We start from the raw sequence: 18,681 nt of genomic DNA on the forward strand, positions 1-18,681 counted from the left end.
CTCTTTGTCTCCTTAACTTGTTTCACTGCAGTCTTCACAAAGCTTCAGTCAATCTCTCTGTGACCTGACTGCATTGTATTAACAGGTGGATGGTAATGTGTAAAACAGAAAATACCTCCGGAATACAGGAAACCAAGCACATAATAATATATTCTCAACCACAGACAACTAAAATCACGCCAGTGAGTGCATTTACTTGTGATTAATTCCTTTCATTGTATATTGTGCAGAATACATGAATTATCCACTCTTGTTTTGGCCAAGAAAAGAGAAAAATTTGAATATTAAATACCATATACACACCGTTCCCATTCCAGCTTTTAATTTATATGGGATTGACTAAATCCACGTTCACATTTTAGAAAATAATGTTTTTTCGATTTATAGTCTAAAGAAGATTTTTTTGTGTGTGTGCAAATTGTTGAACTATAATAATAGTAATAATAATAATAATAATATTTACTTCCATAGCGCCAACATATTCAGCTGTGCTTTACAATCAGGGGGATCATGTACAAACAAAATCATACATTACATAGCAACAAGCAAGTCAACAATTAAAATAAGAGGAGTGAGTTCACAAGAGCTTACAATCTATGAGGAGATAATGGTGACACAAAAGCTAAAGAGTGCTTGTTTGGTACCATGGTTCAGCCATCCTTACAAAATAACAGAGTAGATATAACTATAAAAATGTTTCAAATATATTAAAAATATTATTAATATTATTACTACTACTATTAATAACAGTAATATTCATAATAATAAATTAAAATAAAATAAAATACATTTGAGATTATTATTTACCATTAAACACCGTTTACTCCCTGACTACAAATAAATATAAAGTAATACAATTTAAATGAACATACTTTATTAAAGTATATGTTGAATACCTTATATATTTGGATATTCCCTTTTTCATGGACTTTACTTGCTGTAGTCTGCAATCAGCCAGGGCAGACAACAACGACATGTAGCCACTAATTTCTCTTGAGTCAGTGTTTGATTGGGGGTTTATATATATAAGTGTATAAATAGGCCTACTAGTCATAAATTCAACATTTTATAAAATAAACGACTAAACACAAGCAGAATATTCTTTACCTTAGGACACTTGGACCAGTATCATATCCTTTGTCTATGTGTTATTTTCACTGTAAAATATATTAATTAAAAGGCATACATGATTAAAAAGTAATGAGTTGAATAAAAAATTATCTCGACTCATTTTCTGATTATGTTAATTGTTAAAAACCCTTCAATCACGCAGTTGCAGTCAATGGGTTTTAATGTGAAATTAGTGGGCTCTTGATAGCTTACAGACCAGAATAATTCTTCTTGCTGTAGCCATCAATCCTAATAACAAGTGTCGTAGAGAGGCCAAATTGGATGTGATTTTACTGAGAACTCGTTCAGTACAAATACTTGTAGCTTATCTAGATTTACATAGAACAACGAGAGCCCTTCTGTGAACCTCGAGCCGATTCCTCTCTGCACTATATCAGTTTAGTAGTACCTTTTATTTGTATTTATTTCATTGAATATGAAATATAGCTTATCTATCTCTTTATGCTTTACACATCCCTCATTATGCCCCCTATGTGGAAATCTAACCACAAAGGCAAATGAGAGGTGGCTTTCATTTATTGTGTAAGGGTTCTTTTCTTGGCCCATCAAATGGTTTGCAGGTGCAGGGGACGAAATGAAATCCCATTGTGAAATGGGCCGGATTGTCTTTCTTTTTTTCTTTTTCTTTTTTTTTGACTTGCTATGGTGTAAACGAAAGAAGGTGCAACCTCTGTAATCCTCTTTTGACACTCATCCACAATGCAAGTGAACTGATTTCCTAGTAAGAGGTGGTGTCACTTCACTAAATTCCTTCACTGAGACATCTTGCTCTCATTCGCTCAATTCTCTGACTAATCTGAAAGGAAATATCTCATGGCAGGAATGTTATGCAAACATTTTAGTCACAATCAAGTATAATCCCTATCATTTCTAAATATGACATTAGCATGGCTTGGGGGGAACTTTAACTTTGGGATGTGGGAACTTTAAAAGAATGTTCACAAGTGGTTGTAAACATTTTTGAGACTCTTCCATACATCTGATAGAGAGTTTGTAAAAATCCATGCACATGCTAAAGAGACTCGGCCATTCAGATGCATGTAAGATATAAATTTTAGGTATTTCTGCCACAAATCTGCCATGTGTGATCAAACCCCTAAATACGTAACGTCACCTTTTTGCTTTACTCTTTGGTATAATGAAAGTTCATTCATCCATTATTTTTAGTATTCTAGTCAAAAGAACAGCAAATATCAGTTCACATCCATTCCCTTCTTTTATTGAATTAGTCTCTATTCTCTAATATTTTTTGACAATATGATCATTAGAACAATAGATCTCATCTGTTGTTATCTATACACATCAATGTTTCCAACCATTATTCTGACTGTAATGTTAGGAAGACAGATAAAAATGAACAACAATGACATTCATCTCACCAATTTTTTTTATAATTGGTAAAAAGATTACAACATAAATGTTATTGTACAAGCAAAAAAAAACCAAACACATTAAGAATCACATAAATGTGAAAACAGCCTTCAAGCAAATACCAAGGTATATAGAAAATGAGTAATAAGTCATCATTCAGACATGTAGGAACTAAGGTTTAGTAAGTAAGGCATTTTCGGGCAGACAAGGAGTTAAGGAGGCATTCAGGTAAACTGTTCGAGAGAATAGAACATAACATCTCCTATTTGCATGCCCCAGCGGCTGAAGATCGTCTTAATAAATAACAGTGACAGGGAGCAGGCATTTAGTAGGGTTGTCGCCAGCATTTAAAAGCCAATAGAGTTTATAATTCAACTCTATCATTTCTTATTGATTTGAGTAATCAAGATAAAAAGCTAGCCGGGCTGAGAGAAGCTCAGCATATGATTAAACATAAGAGTCAGTTAATTCTGAAGCAGGAGGATTGGTGGCTGCCCTCAAGAGTTCATTTGCATGAAATGTTGAGCCTTGTAACAAGAGGACAAAAATCACTAATTAGGACACAGAGTGTCTCCCTCCATGTCTTCTAGCAGCTTTCAAGAACAAGATCAAGTAATAGCAATAAAAAACCTCCTACATATAAATCTGGTGCAGGGCAATGCTTTGCTATTATGGTGCCTGATACCGCTATATGTTAGCATTATCAATACAAGTGAAAAACCTATGACGCTTCCTTTGTGTAGGTAACAATTGTTATTTCGCAATGATTAGTAATGTAGCAAATAATAAAAAATGCCAACAGATAAAATTATAAAAAAAGAATTGTGTATCCAAACTTGAACTCAGCATTGACCAATATGGTCATTAAATAAGTTGGGGGTAGTTTTTCAGCAGATGATCAAGTATGAATAAAATGTTTGCATCATCACAATGCTCAAATATGGTTGATATGAACAGATTATTTACTGTGAAAAAATATTAGATTGCTTAAAAATTAACACTGAAAAAAATAAAGTTTTAAAGCTTTGAATGTCCTTTGAGCATTTGCTTAGTTTCCTTCAAAGATGATTAATACTTAAACAATGATATCGTATCTGTAAATAGGTTATCCATATCAGTTGTGAGGTCAGGTATGAAATGTCTCATAGTAGATGGTATCACTTGCGTTGCAACCTTTCGGGCTTATTTTTTCATAGATGTTTCAGATTATTCATTGAGAAGACATAGGGTCTGTTTTAGTGGGGGCATGGGTTGTTCATGTTATATACAGTATATATATATATATATATATATATATATATATACACACACAATTTTGAGACAATAAGGTACTCAGCTAAAAATAAATAATAAAAACTAATACTCCAAAATGAGTTGTTATTTTACAGTTCTAGGGCAGTTATGTATGTGTGGTGTAAATATTGTAAATCCATCTTAGAATTCGCATATACGTACATCTGGACCATATGCAAAAAAGCAGAGGCATTGTACAATTTATGTAGAAATAATAATTCAATATATCACTTGACATCACTTGAAATTTTACTGAAAATCTGTCTTTAGTTTTGTCCTCCAAAGTAAAGATCATTTCTAAGATTCTATTCATACATGAATCAATTCATTGCAACGTTTCTGGTTTATGAGAACACCCTTCTTCAAGCTTGTGTAGGTGCTAGTCAGAGCATAATGGCGGCTTGTACGTTATGCTCTGACTAGTAACCACCTACATATGCTTGAAGAAGGGTGTTCTCATAAACCCAAAATGTTGCATCTAATGGATTCATGTGTGAATGGAGTCTTATGATCTAGGCTTTGGCGGACAAAAATAATGACTACTGAATTGCAGTAAAATTTTGAGTGCTGTCCTGATATATTAATATTATGGATATCTAAAGGCCTCGTGGCAGAAGAGGCTTCTATTGGACAGGCACCAAGCTACTGTTACTAGGAGATGGATAGTGGTGTTGCCACCCACTAAAAATAATTCTTATGTAGAAAACATGTCAGGAAATAGCTGCAGTAAGTGGCATCATGTGTGGCATATCCCTTATTCATTGTAGCAAGAAGTCATCATGAAGACAATACTTATACATAGGGGATGTTATAGCAGGGGCAGAATGACAGATGATACTTTTGTAAAGTTGGCCACACACAATTTAGCATCAATTTAAAAGCTTTTCTGTCCAGCACTGGAGACAGTCAACGTTAAAACAGAGGTGCCGGAGGTCAGAAATAATCTCATAGATAACCATGGAATCAGTTCTTGGGTCAGTTTCCCTCCGCTGTTTCTGTACTATGACAGGCGGAAACTACAAAGGATAACCAGGTATATGGAATCCCAGTCTCAAAAGTTATCTGTCATATTGGAATTTTTCCGCCATTGTTGAATGAAAGAAGTTGTGTATAGCATGATCGTTGTTTGTTTTTTGTTTGTTTAATCTGGCATGTTACTGGTGGGATTGTTCATTAAATTTATTTATCAGTCTCATTCTGGCTGATCATAATCTTATAGGTATGGCCAGCTTTTCTATCATGTGGTTGAGCTCATCTATGTACAGAACAATAGAAAAATACAATTAAATACTATTTTCATATGGTTAACTACTGGGCACGTTACTTATACAATTTCACAATTAGATTTTGAAATGAATGATTGTCACAGCCATCCTGGGAGAGGGTAGTGGAAATTGTTTTGGTCCTCAGGGTGTTAGTAGTACTCACAGTGGCAATTTTTCCCTCTGGCTCCCCCAGGGGCCGTGCACTGACTGGAGACGCGCACCCTTTCTTCCTGGTCTTGGGGCTCCTGACTGGTGGTGATTGGGATGATGTTAAGTGTTTTGGCAGGCTGCAAGGCAGGAGTGTAGATAAAGTGGCTAGTGGATGATGGAGAAGACAGTGACCAGGCCAGTTGACATTAATAAATAAGTCTCTTCTTACTAAAGGGCAGAATACAAGTAGTAGTACTGTACATACAACAGTAACAAGGCACAGTTCTAAGTAGATCACAGTGCAGTTCTTCAGCAATAACAACTTATGGATAGCAGCAATGATGGGGGATGTACTACTCCTCTCTCTGCCTCTCTAAAGTCTCTCTGCAGAACCTTGGGCATGCAATTGGGGTTCTGGGTATATGTTCTGTAATCCCTGGGCCGAGTGGTACAGATTTAAGGTACGGCTGGCCAAACCATGTAAATGTGTGGCAGGGTGAGCTAGCAATATTCCCTCTCACAGCAGCAATGTCTCTTTCTGCCATAAATGTGCACAATACCTTGCTGACTGACTCTAATGCATTGCCTTGCAGATTCTGGACCTTCTAACTTCTCTCTGGAGCACTTTTGATAAAATTACTTCCTTGGGCCTAGCTCTGAGGAGCTTGCACAAGTAGGTCATCTCTCCTCCTAAACTAGACTCTACCCACTAAGCAGGGGGCGGACCCCAGTCCATCTTTTGGCAAATAAAGTAAATCACAACATGTCTCTTAGCGACATAACATTACAACAATTTACCCTTTGCAGTGACCCTGCACAAGATCACAAGATCATTTAAAGAGAACCTGTCTCTTCTCCTGACTTATTTGTTTTAGTAGCTAGTTGTGTTCCCCCTGTAATAACATTTCTGGAACATCTTTTTCTATCCCTGTATGTTGCGCAATTTCTCTATTATTAGAATTTTACAAATAATAATAATATTCGCGTCGGGGATCAGATGCGCTCTTACTTTTCTTCCCGCTCCGAACTCTGACAGGAATAAGCCGGTTGTAGAGACAGAGTAGGAGCAGTTAGCGCGCCAGTGGCAGGGGCAGACTTGGCATGCGCTGCTCTTATTAGGAAAAGCAGCGCATGTGCATTTAGAATAAAGCCATGGACGAGATTTCTCTAAAGCTCCTCCATGTCGCGTGCAGCCATGGATGAACTGGCTGGACGCAGAGCGAGGCTGAGGAGTCGGAGATCATTATAAAAACATTACCATTCGGATTTTTTAAATAAAGTATATTAGGAAACTCTTTTTTACCCTACCTCTCACTATATAGTGGAAAGTACTTATATAGTGGCCAACCCCTTTAACGATATTCTAACCAGACTACAAATTCTGATAATTACGATATTATTAAAACTTTGAAAATTAATCTAGTCCATGAATCTTGTCCATGAATCTAAATATCGTAATTGTATCATATTCTTAAAGGTTATGGGCACCTTTGGGGGCATTTTTTTTTATCATTGCATTTTATTCATTTTCGGCAAAAAAAAAGTTTTTTATTGGTCTCAAAAATTTTACATTCTTTTCTCTATATAGCTTTCATTTTCTGTATATCTGCAGACTTTTGCATTCTGCTTTACAGTGAATCCATCAGGGAGCTGCTCTGATGGCTTGGTCTGTAGCCCTTATCCGCCCTTTCCTGACAGCTCATATTCACTCACTATAGCTACATTCTTTTTCAGATTAATAAAAAATTTAGCTATAATGAGTGGTTATGAGCTGTCAGGATTTCAGACCAAGCCGTTAGAACAGCTCCCTGACAGATTCACTATAAAGTAGAATGCAACAGTCTGCAGATACACTGAAACTGAAAGCTGTAGAGAAAAAACTGTTGGAAATTTTTAATAAGACCAATTGGAAAATAATCTTTAGCCCCCAAAGGTGCTCATAGCCATAAAACTAATAGAATTTTTATATCATGTAACTTACCCCTATAGAGTAAATTCACTATTTAATGAAACATATATGCCTGAGAAAAATGTAAAAAAAAAATAATATTCACAATTGTATAATCAGATTTTACCAAAGCATTTGCTGAGGAATATAGATGTGTGGTATAGACTAGATAACAGTGCTCTGCTTTGACTTCACATCTGGCATCCCTCTACTTTTTAAACTATGGCAGGATTTGGGTAAGCTGCCCTTGCCCTTTATTCGGGTCACGAAGCTTCAACTTTTGGAAAGCCAGAGAAGGGACCAAAAATGGATAATGGCCACTGGCTTTATCATCCATCTTATTTCAATAAATAAAAATGCAATGCAATAACTAATAAAGCAGGATATATCACTATCAAACATTCCTAAGTAATGAGAGAGAAGAAAGCTGAGATGGGCAGTAATAGTGTTTATACTAGCACATCCAAGGAGTCATTGTGTAATAAGCCTAACTGCACAATAAATAAGACTTGAAGGATCTATTCACATTCTGAAGGCTTTTATATTATATGCATTTGACCTGGCAGAATCTCTTTCAGTTCATTTCTTTAAAAATATCAATGACAAAACCAAGTAAGGTTTTATATAAAATGCTATACAAATGGCAGGCCCAGAGGAGGTAGCTCGGATTTCTTATTTTGATAAAGGTGTCATTTCGATCCACCCATTTATTTTATGCCATACGCTTGATATCATTTTCCCTCCACTAGTACATAAGTGACCTGTAATAGGAAAGTTTATGTTTTCAGCTTTTGCTTATAAATTTTAGAATAAAATAAAAACATAATTTGCTATGAATGAAGTTGTTTCGGTTCCTTAAACCAATCAGTCCAAAGAACACTTGACATGCCCATTGTCTGCTGGGAATCCTTCCTCACATTGCGCTGCCTTGGCTCACAAGTGCAGGGATCAGAGCCTTATTTTGGATAATTGTAGGTGTCAGCGTGTAAATGCTTGCAGACTCTTAAAAAGTCTTGCTGTTTCTTCTTTTTATATCCTGCAGCTATTAAATCGGCTGATCCTTGCACATATAAACAGGAAGGTTTTCTGGGAAATCCTTGCTCCTGGATAATGTGCATGTGTAAAATTAAGTAATGTAATGGGGCGGAATAAGGAGTTTATTTTCAGGACCTCAGCTCAGTGCCAGCAGAGAGATGTGTTGAACCATCCAAGACATGAGATATTTAATATATATAACTCTGGATTCAATAGCATAACATAAATATAAATGGATATAGAATTGATATTCTTGTCTGAATCAATACAGCTCAAATTGTATATGTGTGTATATATATATATATATATATATATATATATATATATATATATATATATAGTATATATATATAATTTGTTCACATATACTGTATTTTGCATGTACAGCATATATATACACATATATTATTTATATAATTTATTGACTATATATATATATATATATAAAACTTGCTGAAATTTTTTGTGTATATATACTCATTATAGTATATATATATATATATATATACCGATATATATATATATATATCTTTCCTGTATATTTCATGCAGAACGAAAATACAGATAATGGACTGCTCAACATGTCGCTGAAATTATGGACCCATATATGTATGTATTATTATTTTCCTTGCCCTATTATTTGTGGCGGTATACAGATATATATGTATATAAAATGCACCTCACAGCAGGTCCAATTCTTTAGCTCAGCAGTGTCCCTCTAATTCCTTGGCACATCTCTTTAAAGCTCAGTGAGTGATCTCTTTCTCCTCATCATCACTCCATACAGAATAAAGTCAGTCTGTATTTAATGGTTATGGCAAGGGAGGATTTGGTAAATGAAGAGGCCTTTTGCTCTATGATATTGCTCCTTACATCGTGTGAGTCTACCAACCCAGCACGACCTCAGATTCCTCTCTGGGAGTCTGACTCGAATCATCAACTAGCTGATTTTCTCAGTACATCGCTGGGAAATGTAGTGAGTGATAATAGAGACTTCTCTTTCATTTTTTACGCTTGACTTGGTTATTGTTGCCTTTCTTTTCCCGTGGTTCCTCCAAAGGATTAGCTCTGACTTCCCTACTATTTGCGGTCAAAGTGGCCCAAGCTCAGGGTGACAATTGATGGGGATCAAGGGATTGCCCATTCTGTGCCTAGAAGGACTGATTTGTGCCAGAGAAACCCATGAAGCTCAAGCAAAGAATAAAAGCATCTGGGACCAAATGTATTCACTGTGGAAGAGTCTCTCAAATTGCTTCTAAGTTTTCCTTTAATGAAAAGTAACCCTTGCAGCTAGTAATGCTTTTTGGAAGGATTACAATGTTTTCATGGGTCTATGGACATTGTCTTTACGGAGTGAGGTTATCAATATAGCATAAGTGTCTGGTACTAAAAAGGTTGTGCCAAGTTTTAAACTTATCTTATATCCACACTGTTGGGGATGTCTGATGAATGTGGGTCTGACTGCTGGGACCCACCTGATCACAAGAATGGGGGGTCTTGTGTCTCCCCCATATAAATGGTGCAGCAGTCGAGCATGTGCGCCACCACTCCATTCATCTGTATGGGACTTTTGAGGAGAACCCAGGTGCAAGGCTTGTTAATCTCCGTCAGACCCATATGGTGCATCAGCCTGCATGCTTGATTGTCACTGATTGGGACTCCATTCACATGGGGAGGCACAGGATCCCCGTTTTCATGATTGGTTGGGGTCCCAGTGGCTGGACCCACACTGACCAGACAGTTTTCCCCTATCCTGTGGATAGAGGATACATTTAAAACTTTGTACAACCATTTAAATTAGTTTCAGTAGTCTGTATAAAAGCATGTATTGAGGTGTACATGCCTTCTCCTGTTCAAGAAATCTGAATTAATAAAGGGGCTTCCTTGTTCACGATTTTCATCTCATGAGTATCTAAAGTGTGAGAGGTGTGTGCACGGCAAGTATCTAATCTGTGACAGGCACATGTGTGGCGAGTATTTAACATGTGAGAGGCGTTTGTAGGTGCGTGTGCAGCAGGTATCTAATGTGTGAAAAGTGTGTGTATGGCAAACATTTAATGTGTGAGAGGTGTGTGCAGCAAGTATCTAATATGTAAGCAGTGTGGCAGGTACCTAACATGTAAGATGTGTGTGTGCAGCAAGTGTCTAACATGTAAGATGTCTGTGCACCAAAAGTATCTAATGAACATGGCAAGGATCTCACATGAGAGGTGTGTGCAGCAAGTGTCTAACATGTAAGATGTGTGTGCACCAAAAGTATCTAATGAACATGGCAAGGATCTCACATGAGAGGTGTGTGCAGCAAGTGTCTAACATGTAAGATATGTGTGCACCAAAAGTATCTAATGAACATGGCAAGGATTTCACATGAGAGGTGTGTGCAGCAAGTGTCTAACATGTAAGATGTGTGTGCACCGAAAGTATCTAATGCACATGAAAAGGATCTAACATGTAAGATGTGTGTGCACAGAAAGTATCTAATGCACATGAAAAGGATCTAACATGTAAGATGTGTGTGCAGCAAGTGTCTAACATGTAAGATGTGTGTGCACCGAAAGTATCTAATGCGCATGAAAAGGATCTAACATGTAAGATGTGTGTGTGCAGCAAGTGTCTAACATGTAAGATGTGTGTGCACCAAAAGTATCTAATGCACATGAAAGGGATCTAACATGTGAGAGGTGTGTGCAGCAAGTATCTAATATGTAAGCAGCGTGGCAGGTACCTAACATGCAAGATGTGTGTGCACCAAAAGTATCTAATGAACATGGCAAGGATCTCACATGAGAGGTGTGTGCAGCAAGTGTCTAACATGTAAGATGTGTGTGCACCGAAAGTATCTAATGAACATGGCAAGTATCTCACATGAGAGGTGTGTGCAGCAAGTGTCTAACATGTAAGATGTGTGTGCACCAAAAGTATCTAATGAACATGGCAAGGATCTCACATGAGAGGTGTGTGCAGCAAGTGTCTAACATGTAAGATGTGTGTGCACAGAAAGTATCTAATGCACATGAACAGGATCTAACATGTGAGAGGTGTGTGCAGCAAGTGTCTAACATGTAAGATGTGTGTGCACCGAAAGTATCTAATGCACATGAAAAGGATCTAACATGTGAGAGGTGTGTGCAGCAAGTGTCTAACATGTAAGATGTGTGTGCACCAAAAGTATCTAATGAACATGGCAAGGATCTCACATGAAATGTGTGTGCAGCAAGTGTCTAACATGTAAGATGTGTGTGCACCGAAAGTATCTAATGAACATGGCAAGGATCTCACATGAGAGGTGTGTGCAGCAAGTGTCTAACATGTAAGATGTGTGTGCACTGAAAGTATCTAATGAACATGGCAAGGATCTCACATGAGAGGTGTGTGCAGCAAGTGTCTAACATGTAAGATGTGTGTGCACCGAAAGTATCTAATGAACATGGCAAGGATCTTACATGAGAGGTGTGTGCAGCAAGTGTCCAACATGTAAGATGTGTGTGCACCAAAAGTATCTAATGCACATGAAAGGGATCTAACATGTGAGAGGTGTGTGCAGCAAGTATCTAATATGTAAGCAGCGTGGCAGGTACCTAACATGTAAGATGTGTGTGTGCAGCAAGTGTCTAACATGTAAGATGTGTGTGCACCAAAAGTATCTAATGAACATGGCAAGGATCTCACATGAGAGGTGTGTGCAGCAAGTGTCTAACATGTAAGATGTGTGTGCACCGAAAGTATCTAATGAACATGGCAAGGATCTCACATGAGAGGTGTGTGCAGCAAGTGCCTAACATGTAAGATGTGTGTGCACCGAAAGTATCTAATGAACATGGCAAGTATCTCACATGAGAGGTGTGTGCAGCAAGTGTCTAACATGTAAGATGTGTGTGCACAGAAAGTATCTAATGCACATGAAAAGGATCTAACATGTAAGATGTGTGTGCACCAAAAGTATCTAATGAACATGGCAAGGATCTCATATGAGAGGTGTGTGCAGCAAGTGTCTAACATGTAAGATGTGTGTGCACCGAAAGTATCTAATGAACATGGCAAGGATCTCACATGAGAGGTGTGTGCAGCAAGTGTCTAACATGTAAGATGTGTGTGCACCGAAAGTATCTAATGAACATGGCAAGGATCTCACATGAGAGGTGTGTGCAGCAAGTGTCTAACATGTAAGATGTGTGTGCACCGAAAGTATCTAATGAACATGGCAAGTATCTCACATGAGAGGTGTGTGCAGCAAGTGTCTAACGTGTAAGATGTGTGTGCACAGAAAGTATCTAATGCACATGAAAAGGATCTAACATGTAAGATGTGTGTGCACCAAAAGTATCTAATGCACATGAAAAGGATCTAACATGTGAGAGGTGTGTGCAGCAAGTGTCTAACATGTAAGATGTGTGTGCACCGAAAGTATCTAATGAACATGAAAAGAATCTCACATGTGAGAGCTGTGTGTGCAGCAAGTATCTAATGTGTGAAAGGCATGGTGTGTCAAGTATGTATTGTGTGAGAGGTGTGTGCGTGGCAAGTATTAAATCTGTGACAGGCTTGTGTGCAGCAAGTAGCTAATATGTGAGTGGTGTATGTGTATCAAGTATCTAATGTGTGAGAAGTGGATGCACTGCAAGTATCTATTAGGTAAGAGGCATGTGAGTGGCAAATACCTATCATGTGAGAGGCATGTGCACAGAAAGTATGTCATGTGAGAGAGGTGTGTTTGTGGGAATTATCTAAGCGACATGTGTGCCGGAAGTATCTTATGTGTGAGGTGTGGGTACAGGAAGTCTAGAATGTGTGAGTAGGAACTTGCAATGAATGAGCAAGTATGTATGAAATGTGCAATGAGCTGCAGAGAAGGCAAGAGCAGAGAGGACGGTAGTGGTTGCAGTGGCGAGAATGGAAGTGGCACTGCTCACCCTGGTGTTTCCTGGGCCATGCAGTGATAGGAGGGGTGCACACTTTCCTCCTCGTCAGCCTACTTTGGATCTTTGGGGCCTCCTGCTTGGTGGTAGATGTGGCGTCCTTGGTGTTAGAGCAGAGTCCAAGGCAGCAGAACAGCTACAAGGCCAGCGGATGGTTAGATTTAGTCTCTCTCTACTGAGTATATAATGGAAGTTACAGTAAACAGCAGGCACAGTTCTCAGGTATTTAACACAACAGGATTCTCCAAAAGGTTGTATATAGGAAGTGGTAATGATGGTAGTAGTCCTCCCCGAGTCTCTCTTTAGATACACTATGCAATCCTCAACAACAGGCCTGCAAACTATAAATATATTTTCTATAATTTCCAGTCTGTGGGGTGCAGTCCTCAGTTCCCGATGGTTATTCCGTCTCAGAAGTGTGTCGGGCACCAGGGGCAAATAACCCTTACCACTAGCAGTAAACTCTATTGCCCTAAACTTGCATTTACATTACTGTCTCAGTCCAGCATAGCCTTTAAAATGGTTCTCAACCTTCTGTATATACACTCACCTAAAGAATTATTAGGAACACCATACTAATACGGTGTTGGACCCCCTTTTGCCTTCAGAACTGCCTTAATTCTGCATGGCATTGATTCAACAAGGTGCTGATAGCATTCTTTAGAAATGTTGGCCCATATTGATAGGATAGCATCTTGCAGTTGATGGAGATTTGAGGAATGCACATCCAGGGCACGAAGTTCCCGTTCCACCACATCCCAAAGATGCTCTATTGGGTTGAGATCTGGTGACTGTGGGGGCCATTTTAGTACAGTGAACTCATTGTCATGTTCAAGAAACCAATTTGAAATGATTCGAGCTTTGTGACATGGTGCATTATCCTGCTGGAAGTAGCCATCAGAGGATGGATACAGGTTCTCATTCTGTTTACGCCAAATTCGGACTCTACCATTTGAATGTCTCAACAGAAATCAAGACTCATCAGACCAGGCAACATTTTTCCAGTCTTCAACAGTCTAATTTTGGAGAGCTCGTGCAAATTGTAGCCTCTTTTTCCTATTTGTAGTGGAGATGAGTGGTACCCGGTGGGGTCTTCTGCTGTTGTAGCCCATCCGCCTCAAGGTTGTGTGTGTTGTGGCTTCACAAATGCTTTGCTGCATACCTCGGTTGTAACGAGTGGTTATTTCAGTCAACGTTGCTCTTCTATCAGCTTGAATCAGTCGGCTCATTCTCCTCTGACCTCTAACATCCACAAGGCATTTTTGCCCACAGGACTGCCGCATACTGGATGTTTTTCCCTTTTCACACCATTCTTTGTAAACCCTAGAAATGGTTGTGCGTGAAAATCCCAGTAACTGAGCAGATTGTGAAATACTCAGACTGGCCCTTCTGGCACCAACAGCCATGCCACGCTCAAAATTGCTTAAATCACCTTTCTTTCCCATTCTGACATTCAGTTTGGAGTTCAGGAGATTGTCTTGACCAGGACCACACCCCTAAATGCATTGAAGCAACTGCCATGTGATTGGTTGACTAGATAATTGCATTAATGAGAAATAGAACAGGTGTTCCTAATAATTCTTTAGGTGAGTGCATATTCAATACTTTCTGGGTTGCTTTCTGGCAGTTTTTCACCCTCAGGAATGGTGTTTTCCTGGAAAAGGCTTCACTTTACACCTACTGGGCAGAGCTCACCAAAGCAGGTCTTGTCTCTTGCCTGTTCAGCAGCAGACATTCTATGCTACAAACCAGGGGAGGGCAGGACGAGCCTGTGTCCCGGTAACCAACTAAAGACTGCCAGATTAACTACTTCCTATATATAACCTTTTGGGATTAACAGTGCATAGATCATCATCACAATAAACATTTCAAAGTAGTGAATCACAGTATTATCCCTTGTGTGCAACATACGTCCTGTGGTTGAAGTAAGTGCCTGATGTGTAACTGGCATGTATAGTGTATGAATTATGTAACTTGGTTGCCTTGGACAGAATTCTTGCACAGGGGCGCTTGCTGTGGTTTATACTTGAGGAGACTTCTGAAGTTACAGAAATTGCAGCTTCTATCAATTACATAATGAAAAACAATTTAACAGTTCAAACATGACGAGTGAAGGCTCTACAATCTATGAGGAAATAGGATTGACACAAAAAGTAAAAAAAAGCGCTTGTTTTGTGCAATGGTACAGCCTTTTTAAAGAAGACCTGTAACCTCTCCTGACATGTCTTGCTTTCCCCGTGTAATAACAATTCCGGAGCATATTATGTTGTGCCATTTCTACTACAAGTTTGTGAATGAATTGTCAGCAGCGTGCAGTAAATGTACAGATGGGTGTTACCAGTAGGGGGTGTGTCCCTGCATAGTCTGACACCCGCCACTGGTAACATCCAGCATTACCTTTACTGCAGACTGCTGGCAATTTATTTGTAAACTTCTAGAAAGGATAATACAGGAATGGCACAACGGAGAGTCATAAGAATAGATGCTCAAGAATCGTTATTACATAGGGGGTGCAAGTAGTTACTAAAACTAACATGTCAGGAGAGGTGATAGGTCCTCTTTAAATAATACCCAAAAATTAGAGTAGTACACGTAAAGCTGCATGAGCCAGTCACCCAATTAGTATTGTGTATGTGCACATATGAAGTGCATTAGGATGCAAGAAGTGTCAGTGATAATGTTGAATGACAGTGTCAGGATCGGAGCAATAATGTGGAAGGGAGAGTGGTAAAAGGAAAAGAGGTACATTAGGGAATGTGATAGACCTGCCTTTTCATTTTTAAGGCACACTTAAAACTGTGGATGTTGGGAATGAATTTGATTCTCCAGAGTAGTGCATTCCAGAGATCAGTTGCAACACGAGAAAGTGTATGATTGATGGAAGTAAAGATCTAAGTAGAATATAACCCCTAAACAGTGCCATATACTGAAATGGAAATATCAGGTTAAGGGCTCATGCACACGACCGTCGTTGTTTTGCGGTCCGTTTTTCACGGATCCGTTGTTCCATATCTGAGGTTTTATTCTCTCTGATTTAAGTCCTCTTCCGTTCCGTTATTCCACAAAACATACCCGTATGGTTTCCATATGCGATCCATTTTTTGCGGATCGGAAACAGAAACAGTAACTTATTAATCACCAAACACACAAGCAATATGGGCTGGGCATAGCATTTCTACAGTATGGATCCGCAAAATACGGATGACATACGGATGTGTTTCGTGTGCGTTCCACACATTATTGCGGACAATAATAGGACATGCACTACTTTTTTTTGCGGAATGGAAATATGGAAACAGAATGCACACGGAGTACCTTCTGTTGTTTTTGCGGACCCATTGAAGTTAATGGTTCCGCATACGGTTGGCACAAAAAATGGAAAGGAAACTGAAAGAAAATATGTTCGTGTGCATGAGTCCTAAGGCTACATTCACACGACCGTGGTGTAGCCATGCCATTGTTGCAGACTTAAATGGGTCTGAGATCCGCAAGATACGGCAAAAGATAGGACATATTCTGTGGGTTTCGGGGTCTCTGCCTCCACACCGCAAATAGGACATGTCCTGTCTTTTTCCAAATCTTGCGGATCGTGGACCCATTCAAGTCAGTGGACACAGCAGCACAAAGTTCACATGGCCAGTGCCCGTGTTTTGCAGACCCGCGGTTTGCGGTCTGCAACACATGCATGGCTACTCCACAGTCGTGTGAATGTAGCCTAAGTTAGGTAAGAAAATGGTGGAAACACAAGGAATCTTTGAAAGCTTCAGTTTCATTTAGAGGGAGGACATGATGTTAGAGACAGCAGGAGACAATCACTGGTGTCTTGTAGTAGTGTAGAGGTGATGTCATGGGAAAAATTATATAATTGGATGTCATCAGCAAAATGATGGTAACAAAATCCAAATCTTCCAACAGCTTGTCCAATATAGAAACATAGAATGTGTCGGCAGATAAGAACCATTTGGCCCATCTAGTCTGCCCAATATACTAAATACTATGGATAGCCCCCGGCCCTATCTTATATGAAGGATGGCCTTATGCCTATCCCATGCATGCTTAAACTCCTTCACTGTATTTGCAGCTACCACTTCTGCAGGAAGGCTATTCCATGCATCCACCACTCCCTCAGTAAAGTAATACTTCCTGATATTACTTTTAAACCTTTGCCCCTCTAATTTAAAACTATGTCCTCTTGTAGCAGTTTTTCTTCTTTTAAATATTCTCTCCTCTTTTACCTTGTTGATTCCCTTTATGTATTTAAAAGTTTCTATCATATCCCCTCTGTCTCGTCTTTCTTCCAAGATATACATGTTAAGGTCCTTTAATCTTTCCTGGTAAGTTTTATCCTGCAATCAATGTACCAGTTTAGTAGCTCTTCTCTGAACTCTCTCCAAAGTATCAATATCCTTCTGGAGATATGGTCTCCAGTACTGCGCACAATACTCCAAAGGAGGTCTCACTAGTGCTCTGTAGAGCGGCATGAGCACCTCCCTCTTTCTACTGGTAATGCCTCTCCCTATACACCCAAGCATTCTGCTAGCATTTCCTGCTGCTCTATGACATTGTCTGCCTACCTTTAAGTCTTCTGAAATAATGGGCTGTGCATAGAGAAAAGAGGAGAGAACCTAGGACTGGAGAAGTCCTGAGGAACCTCGACAGCAAGGGGAAGAGGAAACAAACAGAGAGGTAGGCGGAATTAGCATTTATCAGGAAGAGAACGTTAATACAAGGCACTTACTAATGTACTGTGATTGTCCATATTGCTTCCTTTGCTGGCTTGGTTCATTTTTCCATCACATTATACACTGCTTATTTCCATGGTTATGACCACCCTGCACTCCATCAGCGGTGGCCATGCTTGCACACTATAGAAAAAAGCATCAGCCTATGTGAGCTCCAATGGTCCCGCCACGAGAGAAGCCAGTGCTTTTTCCTATAGTGTGCAAGAACGGCCACCACGGATGGAGTGCAGGGTGGTCTGTAACCATGGAAACGAGCAGTGTATAATGTGATGGAAAAATGAATCCAGCCAGCAGAGGAAGCAATATGGATAATCACAATACATTAGTAAGTGCCTTGTATTAACTTTAACTACATGATAAATGCCACTTGCTGAAGTGAGACAACCCCTTTAAGGCCAATAAAGTGAAGCATACTGAGCAGGGTTTGTGATCTACAGTGTTCAGTGCTGCAGAGAGATCCAGGAGAATCAATAAAGTAGATGCCCTTAGATTTGCCTTGTTACTTATCTATTTTAATAATTGTGTCTTCTCCCACAAATCCCTTCAGCATCTCATAGGTGCAGTACCTGAACAGAATATACTCTTATAAGCTGCCAGAAGCTGCCTATGAAGCCCATATACATATGTCGCTCCATAATGTGTTTTACTCGATCCTCTGTTTTCCTTGCATTCCTCAGTTCATCAGTTTTTAGGCTCCAATAGACTGTTTGCTGTGTGGAGAAACTTACACTGGAGAGATGCTGCAAATGGCACCTACCATCGGCTGTCTGGACTGCATCTAATCTCAGCAGTCATGTGCTGTACACCACTGCAGCCAGTAATTGGCTGCA

This window comes from Bufo bufo, chromosome 4, assembly GCF_905171765.1.
Source record: "Bufo bufo chromosome 4, aBufBuf1.1, whole genome shotgun sequence".
Lineage (NCBI taxonomy): Eukaryota > Metazoa > Chordata > Amphibia > Anura > Bufonidae > Bufo > Bufo bufo.